We start from the raw sequence: 22,235 nt of genomic DNA, 5'->3' as shown, positions 1-22,235 counted from the left end.
GACACGTCCGTGCCCCCCCGGCCGAGGCACGGCAATTTAAACCCAACTTTTGTGTGCCGAGGTTCTCATTTGCTCTTATTTGCTCCGAAGTTAGTTGCCTCCAAGTCCGGCCCCGCGTTATCGACACTTTATTATTTTTAATGCAACTTGAAAATAAATCCAATTAGAAGGAGGAGGAGGTGGGGAGGGAGCTGGCAATCGCGAACTCTTAATCTGCCTACTATTGTTGGCAATGATCAAGGAGGAGAAACCATGCACCGCGGCGGTGGGGCTGGACTTTCCAGACTGCGCTCGGGAGAGCAGAGCGGAGCGGTTCATAGCAAACAGCGGCCGCGAATTACACAAAATACTTCGGGCACGGCCGGGCGCTTAAAAATACACGGCTGTCTCGGAGAGCTTTACGGCTAAATAAAATTTAACACGGTGGGAGAAAGACCGAAAAAAAAAAAAAGGAAAAAAAAAAAAAAAAGGAAAAAAAAAAAAAAAGGAAAAAAAAAAGATCTCTTACCTGGAGATTTGGTTCGAGCACCCGATAGGTTAGAGCGGCATCGATCCGGTGTGTTTGCTGATGAATGGGGGCTCGAGTTAAGTGAAGGTGCCTATGATTTGAAATCATTCCAAGTTTTTGAAGGGAAGACTGACTGCAGCCTCTGCCATGTTGGAATTTCAAACCCAAAACAGCTGCTTTGCAAGGAGCCAGCATGCCAGCAGCTGGACGCCTGCGCAGAGCGCCGCCGAGCCAAATTCAAATCACTTTCACGCGAAGAGCCAAAGATCAGTTTTCAAAGGGGGAGCGGCGCGGGGGGCGGGGGCGCTCCGCGGCTTTGCGCGCCGGGGCCGCCGCTTCCCGCGGAGGGCTGCGGGGCGGCCTCGCTCCCTCTCCCCGCGGCGGCGGGACGGGGCCCGCGGGCTTCCGCGGCGGTGCAGGCGGTCGGGCTGGCTCCGGGCACGGCGGCGGCGACGCGGGGGAGGACCGGGGCCTAGCGGCGGCCCGTGGCCACGGGGCAGGCGGACGCGTGCACAAGCCGGCGGCGGAGGTCGCCCACCCGCCCCGCCCCGCTCGGCCGCCTCGGGCCGGTTCCGGGGTTGCGGCTGGACTCGGCCTGCGCGGCTGAGCCCCTCGCCGCCCGCCCTCTACGCCGCGGAGTCGGGGCGCGCCGGCCGCGGCCGCCGCCTCCCGCCCGAAGAAAATGGCCGGGGCGAGGTGACCCGGCGCCCGCCGGCTGGGCCCGGCCCGGGCGGCAGCGAGCGCCGCGCGTACTTGCGCCGTGCCCGCGCCTCGCCCAGAGAGCTGCCCGCGGGAGCTGGGCTGCGGGCGGCCGCGGCCAGACGTTGCCGATAGCCGGGAATGGCTGAGGGGCCCCGGCAGCCACACCTCCTTCGGCCCGCGCTGCCGTGGCCCCGGCCCGGCGGGGGATGGCAGGCGGCCAACGGCACGGCACGCAGCTGCCGGGGACTCCCCCGCGTCAGAGGAGCTCCCCGGGGGGCTGTTAGAGGGCCTTTACAGCTCCTTCGTGCTGGCGTGAGCCGGCCGAATGGTGCATAGCGGGCCCTCCCTCACACGCAGTGCTGCCCGACACAGGGTTCTTTCTGCTGCCCACCCACCCGCTGTGCGGGGGTATCGCCACGACCACCACCTGAACCTGCAGCTGAGGGAAGAGAAGCGAGGCTCACCTGTGTTCCAATTCACACCTGGGAGCACGCCGTGCTGCTTGTGTGCTGCTCCTGGGCTCTGGGTTGGGGTCCTCCTTCAGCCTCGCCTTCTCTTCTCCTGGGCCTGCTGAGGCGCTCAGGGTACTTTGGAAGGGGCGTCTGCCTGCCCTGCACATGGGAAAGCTGTATCGTGTTTTGTTAGTGAGAAAGGAAGACACACTGGGAGCATACACTCTGGATAAGGCAGAGGAAACTAGTCAAGGAGGCTTAGCATCTGGAGGAATGGGCATGGGCTGCTCTTCTGGTTTCTTTGAGAGCAGTGCAGTAAGCCTAAGAGTCAGAAACAGTTACCAGCAGAAGTTGCAGTGAGCTGTCTCAGCCAGTTCCTGTCCTACCAAGAAGAACTGCACAGAAAGGCTTGACTGATGCATTCCATGAAGTGATTCAGTCAACTCAAAGTCACCAGCTGAAAACTCTGCAGGGAAGCAGAGTTTTATATGTGCCCCTCGGGTGACATATCTATGCCTAGAGATTAGAAGTTGAAAGGACAGCAAATATAGCTGGACAAACTCCTGCTCATTAAGGGTAATGAAGGTGTGCCTGGCTCGCTGAGGGTATCATTCAGATTCTCATGAGGAGAGCACTGCTAAGTACAGTGACAAGATGTCCTGAAGCCTGAAGATGGTTCTAGAGCAGCAAGATTATACTTGTGAAAATGCTTTTGTTTCCCTTTGTCTCCCAACTAAAAATGCACATGTGAAACAGTTTAGCAGAGTACTAGGATATAAAGAGTTATTTTTAGAATGTGAGGCATAGTGGTAGCAACAGAAGCCTAGAGAAATTGCTTCTAGACTGCCAGAGCAGGTGAGAAATACACCACCACACTGCTGTAGCCCTGTCTCTACAGGTAGTAGATCCTTCCAGTTCTCACTACGTTGGCTAAGCTACATGCGTTATTATACTTGGTCATCTCTGATGCTGAAATCTGCAACACAGCACATTGCCTCTGCCTGAGTTGCCAGCACTGAAAAGAATTCACAATCCCTAAGGTTATGAAATTGGGCTAAAAGCCACACTATTAAACATAAAAACTATTATTTTTGTCTTTCTCCTTTATACATCAGGGTTCTTTTTCCGATTTTTTTTTTCCAAAACCATGACACAGCGTACCTCAATTGAAAGATGAGTTTCTTACAGAATTACAGAGCTCCACAACTTGTAGTAGTATGAAAACAACAGCAACCATCACAAGGCATAGGGTGTAAACATTATTATATGAGCACCAGTGCTTTTGAAATTTTCTGACCAGTGAAGAACACATTTATCAATCTTAGTATTGTCTTAACCTCAGTATTTTCATTTTATATACCTATATTTTTCTTCCCTTAAGGCTTCTCATGCCACATTAAAATAGCCAGAGTTGAAACAATAGCCATGCAGTATGTTTGTATGGGTTGACATTCATCTCTGTGCAGAAGGTCAATGTAGGGCTTACGTACCATGTTAAGTCCTTATTTTGAGTTCTGAATTAGGCTGAAGTGAAGGCCTTGTTCAGCTCATCTGTTCTGTGGATGAATTCCACTCTTTGTTTAAAATGCTACCCAACAGTCCTGAGCCTTTTGAATGGGAAATTCTCACAGACTTTCAAACTGGGAATGCCACTTTGAGCCTATTTCAAGATCTAGGTGAAACGTTCACAATGAAATTCAAAACCACATGAAACTTGCCTGGCTCCGGGTTTTGTTTCAAACTCCAAACTCAGACCAGGCTCCTTGAAAGGTTCACAGACCTTTTCAGCAAACCTAGATTAATAACATTTAATCCATTTGAATTGTGAAAACAAAACAAAACAAAAAATGCCAGAAACTGAGAACAGGCACATCTATGCTACTGCATCAGTTCTCCCAGGGGTGCTGATGAGATGCGTGCACTGTAGCTAATAGTGTATCTTGTAAAGGTTTTTAAGAGCTATAATAAAACTGTGGTGTCCTGTGAAATAGTCTTGCCTCACTCCCTCTGTGCTGGGGAATTCCCTCACTCTCCCACTCCTGGACCTCTCATGGGACAATCATAACTATAACTGCCTACTTGGAGGAGTTGCAAGTACCCTTTTTTTTTTTTTTTTTTTTTTTTTTTGGTGGTGGTGGTGGTTTGGTCATATAAACTATTCTTGTCCTTTGTTAGGAGCACAACTCCTTTGCGCTCAGGGAACCCAAATCAGATATTTCAACTCTTCAGATCCCCATCAAGCTGCTGAGGTGGCTCCAGATCCCATGTGTTGGCACATTTTCAGAATGTATGGCAGGAAACACCTTCATGGGCCTCCTCATCAGGAAATGCTACTTCTTATCTCTCTGACCAGCTTGGTCAGTCATAGAGACCTGTCTCTTTAGATAGAGATTCAGTTTGCTCCCCAGAAGAATCATACCCGCTGCCTTTTGGAGTGTCGGCATGGATGCAATGGCTGCTGTGGTTGCTAGAGCTGGGAATCCCAAGAAGAAATTACACATGGATGGACCTTGTGTCAATGTAGATTAGAAGTGATTGTCTCTTTCTTGCATACAGGCAAATAACACCTTGCTGAACCAGTGCCCTAAATAAGCCCTCTAGCAACAAGGGGAAAACCAACGAGTCAAACACAGAGGACGAATGCATTGCAAATATCCATGAAATGTACATGTTGCTTCCAGGTTTTTCCCAAGCAAAGGAAAAATTCCTCCGTGCCAGCTTATTGCAGTTCTACACAGTTTGACTGGAGCTTCAAACAAACCTAAGTCCCAGGTCAGTGACTAAGCTGGGAACACACAATATCTTCTTTGAATCCTTCAGCACACAATGTGCCAGCTAAGGTACTGGGCAGTACCGGGTATCACAGAAATCACTTGACCATATGCTTCACTAAATATTACTCCTGACTGTGTCAGAAAATAAAAGATTTACTTTGAGCACATCTATCTGCTTTTGTCCACAATTAACTTTTGCATTGTCTCTGTGCTGATATAAAAACTGATAACTTCACAATCTGCAACCATTTTGGGTTATATTCCAGGATTTTGAAGATGTAGCATTCCTGATACTTTTGTTTTTGTTTATTCATTTCCATTTCTGTGAAAAGGGGACATGGTCCCCTTGATTTCACTGAAATTTCAAGCCAGACCCTTTATTGATCATTTTTGGTTGTTTTATTATTTGATGCTTTTGGCACCACAAAGCTATTGGTCTCTGAAGTCACTTCCATTTTCCATTTCAATCCTAGAGGAGAAATTGTTCACAATATCCAACAAAAATATTCATTTAGCAAGTGCTCCGTGTAACAGAACAACATATAGATGTTTGTCACATAAACATCTGACAAGACCTATGCCTTCTGGCATTTCTTGAATTTTGAGTGCTTAATATTTTTACTTTGGTAGCAAATGCATTTTTAATACAATTTTTCTCTCCTTTTTTTTTTTTCTTTTTTTTTTTTTTATGAAGCAAACCTTAATACAGAAAGTCCCTCATGGGGAACTATGGGAAAACTATGGGTAGGAGTTGAATGTTTTTATGGTTTTTGTTCTCCATTTCCTTTTGTTTTTCACTATGTTCATTAACTGGATAAGAACCACACTAATCCCTGCCATTTGCCTTAACAAATGTATAACGTTATTTTCATTATTTGAAATAGCTCTTTTCCATTTAAATTAGAGGAAGATGAGGTGCCCACTTGAGGCCAGTATTTGCAGAAACATTTGACAGTGACTACAGAATACCAAGATTCAAAAAAGACAAAGCCATTATTTTTCCTTTCCCTGTCTCTAACTCCTTACAAGTATTATCTTTGTCTTTGTGCCAATATATCTCTCATTTGCTCCCTGAGTCACAGTCCTTCCCAGATGCCTCCCTATCTGGTACAAGTTTCACTCACAAAATCCTTCTCCTAAACCACAGTCACATTTTATGACCTTCGACTTGTGCTTTTTACCTGTGCCCAAACACATTTTCCTTTGTTTCTTTCCCTTCCTTGAAGGTCTCCCTCTTCTGCATTCCAGTCAAGCTGATTCTTATTCCATGTTGTCCAGTGATTTGCAGGAAGAAGGCTGAGAACATCTGATAGACACCTTTATTCTCTTTGTGTTTAGCACCACTGGCAACTGAAAAGAGAAATCTGAGAGCAAGTCCGGCTCAGATCTGCAAGCCCCAGGAAAGAATACATCCACTGCAGACAGAATCTTTGAAGAAGCTACTAAATGAAATATGCAAACAATTTTGCAGAGGATCAGGTTTCTCCAGTCTGAGGAAGACCTTCATAGGATGGTGAAGGAGGAATATTCCCTTCCCAAGCTTTGAGTCCCACTGTAAGTCAACAAAAATTTCAAAAATTTCTTAACACAAGAAATACTGATTTTCCCTCAGTGTATTCTGAGAAACAGCTGACCATATTTGCTGGAAGTTTTGAAAAAATAGCCCAAGGCAGATATTTGGCATGAAAATTGCTGCCCAGTGGTCTATGTTCAACAAAGCTGTAAGCAACTGGAAAAAGGTTCTTATAATGAAGACTTCACTCAAAGTGTCCCTCCCTTACAGCCTACAATTAATGATTACCAGTAATAAAAGTGTATTTTACTCAGTGCTTAATACTTAATGATTTAATTTAGTAAGTCCCTGGAAAGAAAAAAAAAAAATCACTTTGTTTTGGAGGGAAATTAGAATAGTGGATATTAAGCAATCACAGGCTTGCAAAATCACAGCCAATGTCACACTTTCTTTCCAAGCACTCTATATGCTCTTCTCAGAAACATTTTGTATCTCATTTCCAAATGCACATTACAAAATCTGCCATTTACTTTACAGATGAATGTAATTAACTTTGGGATCAAAGAAAAGAAAAACATTTAGCAGAACACTGAAATTGCTAAGAATCACACATGTGCGCAGAAAATTTTACCTAATAAAATACATGCGTAGGTTCTGCGTGTCTAATAAAATGCCCACAGGACTTTATTTAGTTTTAGGAACAGATTTTTACCTTTCTTCTTCTTTTTCTCTTTTCCTTTTTTCCTTCTCTTTCTCTTTCACAAGTACATGTTCCTTTACTCTTAGACCAGTATCTTGTTTTAAGTAACACTCTTACATGATAGTATTGATCTCTTTAGAATAAAATTCCTTTTATAATAAAATAAAGACAGTGTGTATAACTTACTGCTTTAAACATTGTCTTTAATGTTGATTGGATACATTTAAATCATGAAACAACATTACCAATATATCTCTGCAGTCATCTCTAGTAAAGCTTTTCAAACACGTGAAGCATTTGTATCCATTCTAGATAAGAATGCTGTGCTTGTGAGCCTTAATCAAATATCCAAAAATAAAATGCCTTTCCAACACTCAAAAGCAACAATATATCAGACAAGTAAACCTTACATTTAATGAAAAAAAAGTTAAAAAAAAAAGCTATTCAGACTTCAAACATATCTAGTCAGATTATCGAAGCAACACAGTACTTCTATATGACATTCTTCGATTGCAAGAAATATATTGTCTCACTTAGGAGACAAAGAAGTTAATAAAGTAAATTAATGTAGTTGGGTTTGGTGCTGTCAATGACAGCATCCTTCCCCACTGCCTGTAATAAAATAACTAAATCTTGCTAACTTATACTTCTGACTTCCTTAGAAAGTTCAAATCTGCTGAATGCACAGCATTGGCTGCAATCAACAAGGCACTTAAGCATGTGCTTAATTTTGTGCACATGAGTAATCATGTAAAAGTAAATTGGACTCAAATGCTCAAAGTTAAGCACACACTTAAGTGCTTTGCTGGATCAGAGCCAGAACATGACAACTTGCAAGTTATCCTTACTGCACAGTAAGAGATCACAAACCTTAAATATCCTGTAACAATCTCCTCCAAACTTCAAATCAACAGCACCAAAGGCAAGGACAAAAAATACAGTAATAAGTAGCTGCTGCATTCTTTTCTACTGCTACAACTCACTACACTGGCAGCAGCACTTACGATATAGCAAATTACCAATACAATAAATTCTCCTAATAAGTATCCATAAAATTACAATTTATTTTAAAGATCATCGTTTGTAATTCTATTCTCATAAGACCATTAGACACACGGGTCTTTTTAATTTTAAAAGACCTGCTAATAGTCCTCACAAAAGAATTTATTCAAGACCTTGACCTTAAATTGATAAAATTGCACAGCTTAATCAGAATTAAAGATGAGTCAAAGTATTGTACAATATTATCATGAGGGTCAACATAGCCCTTCAGCAGCTATGCATAGGATGCCATTAGTACCACCACTTTGGGTATCTGGTTCTGATTCAGGGGATCTAAGGATTCTGAATTAAATGTTTGTACTAAGTGTCTTCTACCAGTTATGCTGAGGAGGCACAGAACTGGTTGTATTGGAGGGAGTGTTGATGTTTTTTTCTTTTCGAGCAACTGAAAGGACTGAACATTTTTCTAAGCATCTTTTCAATTCAGCCTCAGTTTTTCAATTCAAAATCAAACTTTTATCTACTGTGCTTGCTAAATACTCTGTTATTTAGTGTTCTGGCTAAGTAATGCTTCAGCATTCTCCAGGACCTGTTTCTTTCTTCAATAATCAGGCATCAGGTTTTTTGTTGGTGTATGATTTTGTTGTTGTTTTGTTTGGGTTGGTTTGGGTTTTTTTTGTTTTGTTTCTTTTTTTAGTAGGGTTAGAAGCTACATGTTGTATCCAAATTTGACTGATCGATGACAATATCAGATATAGGGAGCTGCTATGTTTTTCCAAACACAAAGCTTCTCCACAAAAATTAGCAGGGTGAAACAGCAAGTAAGGACACATTGCCAAGTCTGGTTTTGTACCTACCTACAAAGAAGTATTCAAACTTTCGATGACTGTGAACGTCCTTCTCTATCTCTCTCCCTCTTTCTTAATTAGGATGAACAGAAAAATCCCTCTCTGTACTGAGTGTTTGTGCTGGGGGAGGGGGTGCTAAGAGCCAAAAGCACATTCCAAGACAATTCTGATCTCATTTACAGAGATCAAAATCTGGAATTAATCCATTGAGTTTAACAGACATGTTCTGGGCTTACACAGATGAGATCTCACACATATAAGTGAAATCAGTGTTTTCCCCTCTGACATTCATACGGCTCAAACCAGAAACATTTCCTGAATAAAAAAAAAAGACAAAATCATCCACTCAGGAACGCTAGCATAGTTCCACTGAAGTCAATGGAGCTATAGTAATTTACATTAGCTTATGATCCAGACCAAAGTATATAAAAGTTTTCAGAGCAGGCTTTTTTCATTTAAAACTGCATTATGTTAGGTGCACTGTTGATGCTCAGAATTAATGTGCAAGTTGTTAATCTCACTAGACCTGGATTTAAAATTAGACAATGCAATAATTAGTTTGGCACTATCATTCTGCTACCCAGAGGGTAATAATGTAGGTCATAAAATACCAGTGATCAGCACAACTTTCCATGCAAAACAAAGAATCTATATTGGGAGGGAGGAGAATAGGAAGGAAAAGCATTCAAAAATTGGTTGTTACCACAAACCAAACTGAGCTGTGAGGTACCGTACTGCTGCACAAGATGCTATGTTGCATACATCTACATCTGTTTTTTTTTGTTTCTCTACTCCCAAGTGTGCAGATGATTCTGTGGGGTATAACTGACTCAAAGATATCTACAAGCTCTCTTTCTGTACTATTTTTATTCTGGGAACTCATTATTCTTCATGTCTTTATTGTTAAAAACAATTCAGAAATTATTTTTCTTGTATTATTCTCTCCTCTTTTTTTTTCTTTTCAATTTTGTTTAAAATATAAACATGATGCAGAGCAACCAGTTTACAAACATACAGAAGTGCAACACTATAGTATATGTATCTTGATTTGTTTTCTTGACAAATGACTACTGGCAACATCAATAATTCAAAGGGAGAAACAATGAAAATACAGAGGAATTACATTTGTATACTTCTTTCCGTCCTGTCAGTTATTGTTGCTAGGCTTTTGTGAAAACATAAAGAAAATTAGGAAATCATCAAGTCTGAAAGACTGAGTCCGTGAACACCTGCTCATGTTCCATACTTCTAACTGGTTCGTATGCTTAAATATACCTATTTTGGACGTATCTCATACATACATCTCTCTAACAATGAAACAATATAATATTAGCCTTTGTACAATCAGGCTATGTTCGTGTAAGATGCAGACTGGAGTGAAATGAAGATAAGATGAGAACGTCTATACAAGTGTGCATATGTCTAAAGTGTCTCTGTGCCTCTTGTGCACATACTGTTAGAAAGTGCACATTCGATGTTACAGATGCATATATTCATAAATCATTTAAAGTTGTGCTTTTCATGTGATGTGAGGCACGGATACAAACTTGCTAATGATAATTATAGAACTGATGCTGATTTAGTCATTTCAAGAAAGCCATGGAGGCATAATTAGTGTCTGAATGGCCTCAATATTGCATTATTAGGAGGCTAGGGTGAAACTTGAAATGAGAACATCAAGGCTGATAAAAGAAAAGAAAACATGAAATACATACATAATTCATTCAGAGATATTATAAAGGTTTATAACCAGAAACAATAATTTGCAGAAAGCATCTCATGTACTGGAGCCAACTGTAATAATCTGGTCAACCTGTTTAAGATCAAATAGTATTCTTAGCTATTCTCAGTGGTATCTTTCTAATAAAGTAGCAGCAAACAGACACTGTTTGCTTCTGGTCACTTTTAAAGAATGTTCAGTTTATCAGTGGGGACTTTAATCTCAAGCTTCATAGAGTACAAAAAGAACATTGATCCTACTGTTTTGTCCTTTAGGCCATGAGGCATGCACATTTTTACATTCATTTGTCACAAATAAAAATACATTTTGCCCTTTGAAAATATCAAATGCCAGCTTTTAAACAAAATAATTTTCCATCATATTTTCTTCCCTTTCTTTTAACATTTCCATCACATTTTTCTTCTCTTCCTTTTATCCCAGACTCATTCCAGACTCATTTCCTCCATTTGTTAATGCCTTTCCTCCATTTTAGGTACTCATGAGAAGTTCGCAGAATTCCTTGTTTTGGACCCCGTCCACACTAGCAACTGTTTAAGGATCCGACAGGGTAGTTGGAATGAATCAGAATTATTAAGAATCCTCTTTCTATGTTTTTCTTCTGTATAGGTTACATACATAGACTCTCTTACAGAAACAAATTCATTTGTCATTTTTCCTTACGTATTTGAAAATAATACATACATTTTTTGCACTTGCTCTGCAGTGATCTAAAGTTGCCACTATCAGAAGTGTGTTCAATAGCCTCTGCTAATACTCAATGAACCAAGGGCCTATGTCTAGTTCCCCACAAAGAATGTACAGGACTTGTCTTTTCCTGATCTGAACAGCCAGTTATTGCATATGGTGAGAGCATCCTGCTCCCAGGCTCTGCTGAACCTTTAGTTCAAGACACTATAACTTCTTCCTCCTCACCAGATAGCTTATTTTTCCTTCAAATATATGGGTTTCCTTTTCCATTTTTGCTTTTATGGAGCCATGAACAAACAACAACATCTTCTCAATCAAAACTGTAAAAAGGTCTCAAATTCTGCTTTTCCTTGCCAGTATCTAAAAGAGCCCTGCTGGTTAAAAAGCTCATTGAAGGTTATGCAAAGGAGATATGCATATCCTGTATCCTCTCTCAAAATACAAAATGTTTTGATTAAAAAAAAAAAAAACAAAGTAAAAAATGGAATGCTACTAAAGGGCCTGTGGCTTTAATTTTAGTGAGAGACGCATATAGAAGTATACTTTTTCAAGTTCCGTGGTGACCAAGGTTTAAATACATTATTTTCTTTCATTTTCACTTAAGTAAAATAGAAATATTAAAGTACTGTATCAGCTTGCAAAAACTAACTTTGGAGAAAAGTCATTGACAAGATAACATTCAGAAACTTAAAACTACTGGCACGGATCCCAAATGAGCAGACAAGAATATTCCTTCTTTCCAATTCATCTTTTTACTTGGTAAATAGCATAGTTCATTTCATCACAGCCTCCTGTGCCTCATTGAGTTTGTTTTGAAAGTCTGAAGTTTATATAGGATAAAAGAATATTGCAGACATGAGTGATCAGGATGATTAAGAAAGATCAGCTTGTGGCAGATAGGACTTGATCCTGAAAAAAAGAACAAGCTCCTTACTTCTCATTGACTTCAGCAGTTTTTATACATGCAGCACTAGAGAGAACATCTAATTCTCTAATTCTCTTTTTATTTCCTATACTTCATACTGGTATCTTGGTTTTGGACAGGACAGCAATGCAATTGCAGGCCCCCCAGCAAACTCTGCCCAGTTTTATGGTTGAGCAAGACGTCATATGTTATGGAATATCCTTTTGGCCAGTCTGAGTCACTGTCCTGGTTCTCTTCCCTCCCAGCTCCTTGTGCACCCCAGCCTCTTTGCTGGCAGGGCAGAATGAGAAGCAGAAAAGTCCTTGATTTAATGTCAGCACTGCTCAGCAACACCTAAAACATTAGTGTGTTATTAACAGTATTTTCATCTTAAATCCAAACCACAGTTCTATACCAGCTACTAGGAAGAAAATAAACTCTGTCTCAGCCAAAATGAGAACTACTATTAATCTTTAAATTTAGAGGAGGCACAACCATGAGAGCAAATGCAAGAAAGGTCTAGGTATGTGACTGCATCTACAAATCAACTAGCTAAATAACTAGCTGGTTTTCTAGGAGTAAACCACTCAGTTTCATTTTCACAACTTTTGATATATTTATACTTACAGTATATTTTTATATTTTTATTTACAGTAATTTTTGCAATCTAAAAAATCAACTAGAACAATGCAACACGATTTAAAATATACCTACGGGGTTTGTATTTTAAATAAATAAACAAAAGCTACACCCTAAAACTGGAGGTAAAAGTGAGTTCTCTTTCATAATCTTGGGCTTGATGTTATTTTTGGACTGTAAAAATATTTTACTACTTCATTATGCACCATATTTTCAGTAAGCTTGCCCTTTCAAGATCAGACCCAAGAAGGTAGGTCTGTGATGTAACCTGGCCAAATATAATTCCCACAGGTAGGACTGGAACCAGTGGGAACATGTGATGCAATGAAGACTTACCCTGTACAGAAGAGGATCACATCAGGGAAGATTTAAAGAAATTGTACATGCACAAGTCCATGTGACCTGATGGGATGTCCCCATGAGCACTGAAGGAGCTGGTCAATGTCATTGTGAAGCCACTCTTGATTATCTTAGAAAGGTCATGGCAGTCAGGGAGGTTCCTAAGGACCAAAAGAAAGCAAATGTCATTTACACAGGGAACTCCAAGGCAGTCAGCCTCACCTCACCTCGATCCCTGGGAAAATTATGGAGGAAATAATCCCAGAAGCCATTTACAGACATATGAAGAACAAGAAAGTGATTCAAAGTAAACAGAATGTATTTACAAAGGAGATGTCAAGCCTGACAAAACTGATAGCCCTCTACAATGAAATGACTAACTTGGTAGATGAACGTAAAGCAGTACATGTTGTTTATCTTGCCTTTAGCAAGACTTTCAACACTGTCTCCTATAACAACCTCATTGACAAATTAATGAAGCACAGATAAGATAAGTGGACAATGAGATGACTGGAAGACTGGTGGAACTGCTGGGCTCAAAGGGTTGCAATGAGCTGCTCAAAGTCCAGCTGGATGCCAGTCACTAGCAGGACACCCTAGGACTATCCTGAGTTTTTAAACAGGTCATTATTGATGGGTGATGGGGCAGAATGCATACTCATCAAGTCTACAGGAAATAAATACTGAGAGAAGTCACTAATGCACCAGGTGGTTGTACTGCCATTCAGAAGGACCTAAACAGGCTGGAAAAATGGGCCAAGAAGAACTTCATGTAGTTCAACAAAGGAAAATGCCAAGTCCTGCATCTCCATGCATGAAGGACATGCTGGGGGCCAAATAGCTGGAAAGCAGCTCTGCAGAAATTGATTCTGAGATTGAAGAAATCACTTGAACACAAACCAGCAATGTGTCCTCCCAGCAAATTACACCAACAGCATCCCAGGCTGTGCTGGGAAGAGTACTGCCAGTAGGCTGACCAAGGCTGTCCTTCACCTCTAATCATCTCAATTTAGAGTGCTGAGTCCAGCTCTTGTCTCTTCAGTACAAGAAAGATATGGCCTTACTGAAGCGAGTCCAGCAAAAGACCAAGAAGATAATTAAGAGACTGAAGAATATTTCATATTAGGAGATGGTGAGAGAGCTATGACTAATCAGCCTGGAGAAGAGAAGGCTCAAGGGGATCTTAACTGTCTGTATAAATATCTGATAGGCATAAATAGAATCAACCCTATCCGCAACAGGGGGCTTCAACTGTACCCATTACAGGGTGTTTGAGCTCAGTGATCTTGAAGATCCCTTCCAACCCAAGCCATTCTATGATTCTATGATAAAGATAATGGAACTAGTTGTATTTCATGGAAGGAAAAGAGGCAGTGGGCACAAACTGAAATACAGGAAATTTAATTTAAATATGAAACCTCACTTTTTTTACTTTTAGGACAGCCAAACTGTGGGGAAGGTTGCCCAGTCTCCAGCCTCAGAGAAACTGAAAACCCACCCTTCTTTATGGCAAGTGGTTGGACTAGATAATCTCCAGAGGTACCTTCCAACTTCAGCCAGTCTGTAAGTTTGGCCAGAAAAATAACAAAATTTCCCTTATTAACCTTTAAGATTCACTCATTCCATTCAAAAATCAATTAAGATGCGATTGGCTGAGATAACCTGGATGAGGAATATCCAGATTTTTTAACTCCTTGACTTCAATGTAATTTTCTCTAAATTCATCAGCAGTCAGCAATACAGCAATATCATAGTGCTACTGCCACTAATTACTATTTCTGTGTTATTATTATTATTGTTGTTGTTGTTGTTTTCATCATCTTAATTACTGCTGAGATTCCATGCCTTGTCTTTTCAGCCTCACCAACTGGCTAAAACAAATGTTGTGTATTCTGGGATAACAGCTGTATTCCTATGTACATATTCTATATTTAATCCAAAAGTTGTGATCTCAAATAGTCTTAATGCATAGAGGCTTAATGCAGTGGGTGTTGTCTCAAGGGGGTCTTATATGATATGTTCTTTCACAGCACTGGCTCCAATTACAAACCTTCACGTGCTTGGCAACTATTTCCAGTTGAAATTGTGTTATTACCTTATGAGTGGCACAATGCCACTCTAGCAGATGGGCATCAGCATAGGCATGCCAGAGAACCAGTACGTGCATTGAGTTTGAATATTAGGGCCCATACACCCATCTACTTTATAAGTGGCTATAAATTTGCATCCTGGTTGAAGGGAGTGTGTAACTGCAACTCCATCTCAGTTTGGCATTAATTTTGACATTCTCAAAATACTTCTGATATTAGTGAAGATGACAGTCTTGTTTGTTTGTTTGCTTTCTTGGCAAATAAGGGCTGTGATTAGCAAGGGTACATGGGTGAGGGATAATGTATTACAGCCTTCCATTCTCCCAGTATTCCCTTGGGGAAGCATAGAAGGATGTACACAAGTACAACTGCAGTCAGGGTGAATTTTCTTATTTAATATAATAGCTCAACTGAGTGTGGAAGGCAGATTCGTGACCTTTCACGCTACAGAAGTGTGCATATACTGCAATTTCGTCTGAATAAGATTGCTAATGTTTCAAAGTGCTATAAGGGTCTTTACTTCTCCCTTGCAATTTTATTGACATTTTTCTCCTACTTTTCATTTGTGCTATAGTCTAAATTTTACACTAAATCATTTAAGTTTGCTCCAGAGAGGGTGCAATGCTGCTTCTAGACACACTGTAATGATTGTATATTCTTAAAAATCTTATTCCTGGTATAGAATAGGTAACAGAGCACTCAGCAAATGCACTGCAGTTAAATGCATTTGCCTGAGGGGATGAAATCAAAATACTTATTTGTATTAAGATGCAACTCCTGTAACTATGGATAAAATAATGTAGATACAACTTTGCTTTGAAATATAACACATACTTTTTTTTTTTTCCCAATAATTTGTGTGTGGACAGAGGGAGGGAATTATGTATGTGCAGAAAATTTCATGTTTGCTCAAAGTGTATGCTCAGATTTCAAATCCAATTGTTAAGTTGCTGTATCTTGACAAACTCAGTTGATGCTACATTGAGTCAAGAGAGTAGCCACTTTGGATATTTCAGAAACTTTTTAAATTTTGGAAAATATTTGATGTAAATACTTAGAGTTGAATTCAGCTTATGTTTAATTCCATTAAGTCCAGATCTCAGTTTCAAAGGGTATTTAACCTGACATGTGGCTAGATATCCCCATAAATTTGGCATTATTATGATTTAGGTATAAAAAAAAATGCACAACATTGCATGAATATTATAGTAGAAAAGTTGTTTTAAATAGACTTGACATAATATATCAGTTTACTGTCTCGTTTGATGTATTAGTTGTCTTTTTATCACTAAGCATTCCCTTAGGAAATCATAACAAGAAAAGAGATGTTGAGGTTCCCGGTTCAGTTGCACAGTGTTGACTTTGAGTTTTATGGCGTCAGTCTGCTTGTGAGACACAACTAAATTTTAGTAACTCAGGAGCTGCTTGCTTATTATGAGTAGTTTGTTTCTGTGACACAGAACAAAGATGTTATCCGAAACTGTAAGACTAATTAGTTATGCCCTGCACATACTTAAAAATGCCTTAGTGATTCAACAGTTCACTATACCATCTTTGATATTTTCAGCCTAGGAACAATGCAAACAACATTGACCACTTTACTGTAAAGTCGCTGTTAATGAATGAGCTACTCCAGAACAGATAATAACCACATAACATCAGGTCCTAGGTCATAGATACTTTTTGTATGAGCTTTGTATTTATCAATCTAAAATAAGGTGTGTGGAGTTTAATCTTATCGAATACAGAACCACAGTCCACTCACGGAGACTAGAACCAATAAGAAACATCCTGGCAGTTCAAGTGCAGAAAATTCCTGGAGGAACTTGTAATACAACTGTCTATGCTGACTGGGATGAGCTGAAGCTTATGAAATTTCTGATGATGGCAGTAATGTAATACAGGATGAAACCCTGGTCACTTAGCTGAGACAGCAGGTATAGAAGCAGGCGAGCTCCTAAGAAGAAGGGTATTTCTCTTCATTAAAATTTAAAATGAATCTTAATTTGCTTTTGTACTTCCACAGAATAAAACTAAGACCTTGTTGGGAAAATTGTGATTAGGAGAGAAAATTATTTTCTATCTCTAGGCAATTGTAATACCATAGTACCTCAATAAAGTTGTGACTAAAAGAGATACACTTCTGTATTTTGCTACAAAAAAATTATCTGAAATTCTCAGTCTGCTCTGCAACTCAATAAATCCTTCTTATATTGACAGTAAGAAATGGAACTAATCAAAAACCTAGTGGTATGAGTGTGCTAGTTGTAATAAAATACTCTTTATGTTCTTTCTTGAGTACTGATATATCTTTTAATAAGGACAACTGTACGTGGGCCAATTATTTTATTCTAAGTATTACTGAAATCCACATTTCCTGCTCTTTCTCATCTATGAATTACAAAAAAGAATCTTGGGATAGACCTTGGTGAGAAGGGACCAGGAGATCTCATGAGTCCAAACCACTGGCTACGGTAGGGTCAGCCACGAGATCAGTGCTTCAGCCAGTCTGGTCTTGAAAACCCCTGTGATCTTAGACTGCATAGCCTCTCTGGGCAACCTGTTTCAGTGTCTGGCTGTCCTCCTGGTCAAAAATTTATCTTCACATCCTGTTTGACCATCTCAGTTCAATTTATGGCTATAAAAGACTAAAAGATGCCTACAACATATCAGAAAAACAAATCAAGATACATTTTGTTTGTAGATCTGGCTTTCTGTAAAGGATTTGTTTGTTAGGATTTAAGGATTTGCATAACATGCACCTGAGTGTGTTATAAGAGTACTCATAATATACAGCCAATCCATAATTTGAGCTATTGCTTGCAGACACAGTTCAAGCTATTTTTTCTTGATTTCAATGAAAGAGATATTGACTGTCTCCAAGGAGTCCCTACATGTTCCCATCAGAGAACCAAAGCAGTCAGAACAGCATGGTTGACAGACAGATGCCCATGACTGGGATAGCATGGGGCACAGATTCATTGGTGGAGATGTATATGGGAAACTTGCATATCATCTGCCTGCATTATACATTTTATCAAGTCCTATTTAGCCTTTGCTTTTAAAGCACCATGTTTGCTCAGAAATAAGGCTTTGAAAAACAGACATCAACTAATTCACTGCTTGCTAGTCCCTGGCAATTACTGGTGATAACTCAGGAAAAAGTAAGGTATATATGTGTATATATAAAGGTAAGGTGTTACTAGAGGAAAGATGGAAGTTAGATTATTTCATTCAGTTCTCAGGCAAAACTACTAGCATAAGGATTTGAAAAATTGTCCAGTTTCTTAGCTGCCATTTTCATGCAAATTTTTTAAAACCTTTGAATATGTTCAATAGCTCAATTTTATATAAGAAAACCAACTTCAAGTATAAGTCTGGGAAGCACAAAAAAAAAAAAAAAAAAAAAAAATTAAAAACCTTGATTGACTTTGTCCTGATCAATACATTGTGGACAAACACAGTTTCAATATCAGTATTTCCCTGGAGCCAATACCTCATCAAATCATAACTTTATCATTTGCACTTGAAGCGACTTTGTGACAAGTACAAGCTGTGACAGCCAACTGGATGCAATGCAAAGGCATGGGAAAGTTGCTGTAGGAATACTAGAACAGGGTAAGAAGATTCAGCCCTCATTTTTCCAACATAATGAAAAGCAGAGGGTATTAAAGAAATCTTTAGAAGCACTAGAAAATATTGTCTTACTGACTATTGAAAAGAAAAAATCAAACGGGATATTTTTGTGGATGTATATGAAGCACAAGAGGCTTTAAGACAGCCAGGACAACAAATCACAAAGAAAGACATTAGAAGAAAAGTCCAATGATAACATCTTTTTTTTTTTTTCCTCAGCAAGTTCACTATGATAACATAACAAGACACTCGAACCACTTAAATCTTTACAAATTTTGTTTTAAGCTATGGTCAGGGATTTCCTTTTGATCCCAGGCTATGGATCTGAGGATAACGCAAAGCAAATTATTTTTGGTTAACCACTATCTTTTGAGACATCTGGTCGTGATATTTTGCTGAGATATCTGCAGTTACCAGCAGCACAGAACACCCCTTGAGTGTCTCCGTTCCTTCTTTTCTGTGAAAACTCATAAGATAATGATTAGTCATTGCTCCCTTGCACAGAGAAGATACCACAGGGACCAATGTTGTTACTCCTCTTGCTGGTAAGAAAGCTAGCGTCTTAGAAAGGAGGCATGGTTAGCAACATATTCACCTGAGAAATCACTTCTCTTCTAGTGTCAAACTGCCAGCTTTGGATCAGAGGCTGTGCTGGAGCTCGTTGAGTATGAAAGAATGGCTTAGCCAGCAGGGTTTTTTATGTAAGAGGAATTTGGCTTGGGAATAAAGTCTGCCAGGTCCATCAAATCCCTGTTTCCCTTGGGAATAGAAATGGGCTCTGAAAGGAAGAGGCTTCATTGTTTTCTCCGGAGGGGTTTCTTACTGCGTTTCAGGAATTTATTTTCTATCCTCTGAAGAATATTATATATATTTGGAGAAGTTAAACTATGTCAGGTAACTGAAATCTTCAGGAGGGCATATATCTGTATTTTATGAATTAAAAAATCAACTTGTACCAATTTATTGAAAAAATCAAAGCGCTCATTTTTGTGTACAATATGTAATATTGGCCTATATTTTAAGTACATGAATTGTGCAGAAGTTGTTTATTAAATAGAATGATGATAATTCAGTTTAAGTCTGGGATCACAGGTGCACATAAAATTGGCTCACTGTGTTGCTAATAGATGTATGAAAAAAAAAATTTAAATATATATATATTAAGTTTGGAGTCTTTAGATAAATGTGAATGATTCCAGACTGACAGCACCATCAATTACAGAAGTTTATACATTGCACAGAAAGAAATGGTTTACCTCACAAGGAAAGAAGCTGGAAAGTAAGTGTACGTACTGTTTCTCCCTTTTTTTATTTTTCTTTTTTCTTTTTTTTTTTTTTTTTTGTGAGAGGAATATGTAAATTGTTGAATTGATGCCTTTTTCTTTCCTTTCTGCTTTGAAGCCCCTTCTAGAGGAGCAGAACAACTTTTCATGCTCCTAAGGCTCGTAAGGTGGAGACATTAACCTGGCTCAGTGTTTGTAGTCAGGAAGGTGCAACTCACATCCACAGTCAAGTCCATATAACAAACAACTTGAAATCTTGCAGTTAGTCCCTGAAAAAAAACAGCACTCTGAGGAGCCACTGCCTTCTGTTGTTCACTCCCAACTTGCAAGAGGAGACAGGGAGAAGACGGCTGTGAGGGACACTGGGCCACAGAGCAGTGCTGCTCTGTTCTTCAGATGTAGTCTGGCTTCCTGAGATTCACTTCAGAAGGTTCTGGAATGCTCCAGTACAACAGGAACTTTTTGTTGTTTTTTTTTTTTTCCCATGCATCTGAGTAATTGCTTGTGTCTTCTGGGTACTAGTTAATATTTAACAAGTCTTTGCAAGGGGACCAGTATTATTTGTTTTTTGTTGAAAATGAACTCCACAATGCTCCACTGCCAGAATATTATTTCTCTGCTCATGCTTGTTTTCACGTTCCAGTTTCTCTTTGCATTACAGTTGCAGAAATGATATTAAGCTCCATGGACTTCTATGGATTAATTCTTAAAATAGACTATCCTAAAATTTAAAAAATGAAGTTTTCTTTTCCCCTCAATGAAGACAGGAGAGGGATGTTCTGGTGATACCCCTCTCTCTTCCCAAGCTGAAGAGTAAATCTTCATATTTTATAGAGGCTGTATTGTGTAGTCCCACAACTTTCCCAACTGAAAAACAGAGTTATTACCATCTTTTTAATATAAACATTCATCTGAAACAATGAAAACTAAAAGTTATAATGTGCTTCTGCATGAGAAAATAATGGAACTCTATGGAATTGCACTAGCAACACTATAGAAGTAAAAAATAAAATAAAATAGGTTAATTTTTCTTGCTAAGTCCTACTTCTCTAGAGCAATGTGCACAATAACAAACAAGCAAACTCACTAGCAGAAGCAGGAAGTCACCCCGGGTCATGGACCAAACTGCAATCCTCACCATTTTAAGCCTTTAAAGAAAATACCTCATTCATACGTTCATAACACCAAATTACCATTCATATAATCCCACTCTTTTTTTTTTTTTAATTGTATTGAGCTCTGCATGGAAATGAAATTCCTATGCTCTTGTATGATAGACCATGTCTCTGTTGAGTGCATTTTGTATTTCTCATGTGCATCCACTGCTGGCGTGACAGAAGTGGGACCACTCTTCCTCCATTTTCAACTGCATTATTTCATAGCTGTGTGACTTTCATCCTTCATTCAGAAGAGTTCATGATGTTTATCTGTTACCTATTTGAGAATAGCAGCTAGCCAAGCTTGAATGAGAAAGGAAAGGTAATTAATTAACATAAAGATATATATAATCTGTTACTGGCATTCATTCACCAAAAAGGTCTGATTTTTGTGAATATACCAAAGCAGAAAACAGTACAAATTCCTCTTTGTTCCAGTATTCTCTTCCCCCTGAAAATAAGGTAATTTTGCATCAGCTAGGAACAGTTGTCACAGAACTTATTATTTGCTAAAATACATCATGATAATTTTACCAGTTACAAGTACATCTCTTCGTATTGCTTTAGATGTGAGTAGCTAGCCAGACACAAGGTCATGTAAGTTATTTCAATTAGGACAAGAAACTAGTGAGGGAAGCACACATCTCTGATGTTAAGATGTTTGTATACAAGGAAGCAGAAAATCTTGCCTCTTTTTTGAAGTGAAGTGCCACATATTTAGAATGAAGTGGAAGCAGCATGAGGGCAATGTTTTGCACGCGAGGAAGGAGTGAATGTGTGTCTTAGCTCAGCTCCACGCAACATTGATCATATGCCTATGTCCTCAGTGGGACCTGAAGCCAGTGATATCTTTTGTAAATTGAAGTCATTTCCCTAAATTTTATGCTGTAATAATACAATGAAAAATCTCATTTAGATCTCAGTGACATGACTGTAAGAATGCAGTAAACAAAACATTTCCCCTCTTCGCTTTCTAAAAACAAAGTAATGGACAGCTTGAAAACTAAAAATTGGAAGGTCTTATTTCCTCCTATAAAAATATTAAAAGGGAAAGAGAAAACTGAACCTTTAAACTGAAGCTTTTGTATATCTTTGTTCTTGCCAATCCTTGGGAATTTGGTGTATTTTCCAAAAAAAATGCCTCTTAAAATTTAAGAGAATCTTCCCATGAGCTGTTTTGAATATATATATATATATATATTATATATAATAATATTTTTTTCTTGTGGAGCTTCCTGCAGACTTTAAATACAAATACGT

The 22,235-nt window shown here is 39.3% G+C and overlaps 1 protein-coding gene across 1 annotated transcript in view; it reads right to left on the bottom strand.

Moving 5' to 3' along the window:
• Positions 1–651, bottom strand: part of FIGN (fidgetin, microtubule severing factor) — a 100,022-nt gene extending 99,371 nt beyond the window's left edge. Inside the window, exon 1 of the mRNA XM_085227941.1 lies at positions 509–651. The gene's annotated coding sequence lies outside the window, so the exon portion shown is untranslated. The remainder of the gene's footprint in view (positions 1–508) is intronic.
• Positions 652–22,235: the final 21,584 nt, after the last annotated feature.

This window comes from Meleagris gallopavo, chromosome 7 (genome assembly GCF_905368555.1).
Source record: "Meleagris gallopavo chromosome 7, MGAL_WU_HG_1.1, whole genome shotgun sequence".
NCBI classification, from domain to species: domain Eukaryota; kingdom Metazoa; phylum Chordata; class Aves; order Galliformes; family Phasianidae; genus Meleagris; species Meleagris gallopavo.
Note: the sequence above shows the minus strand (reverse complement) of the source record. Positions and strands in the feature narration are given on the sequence as shown.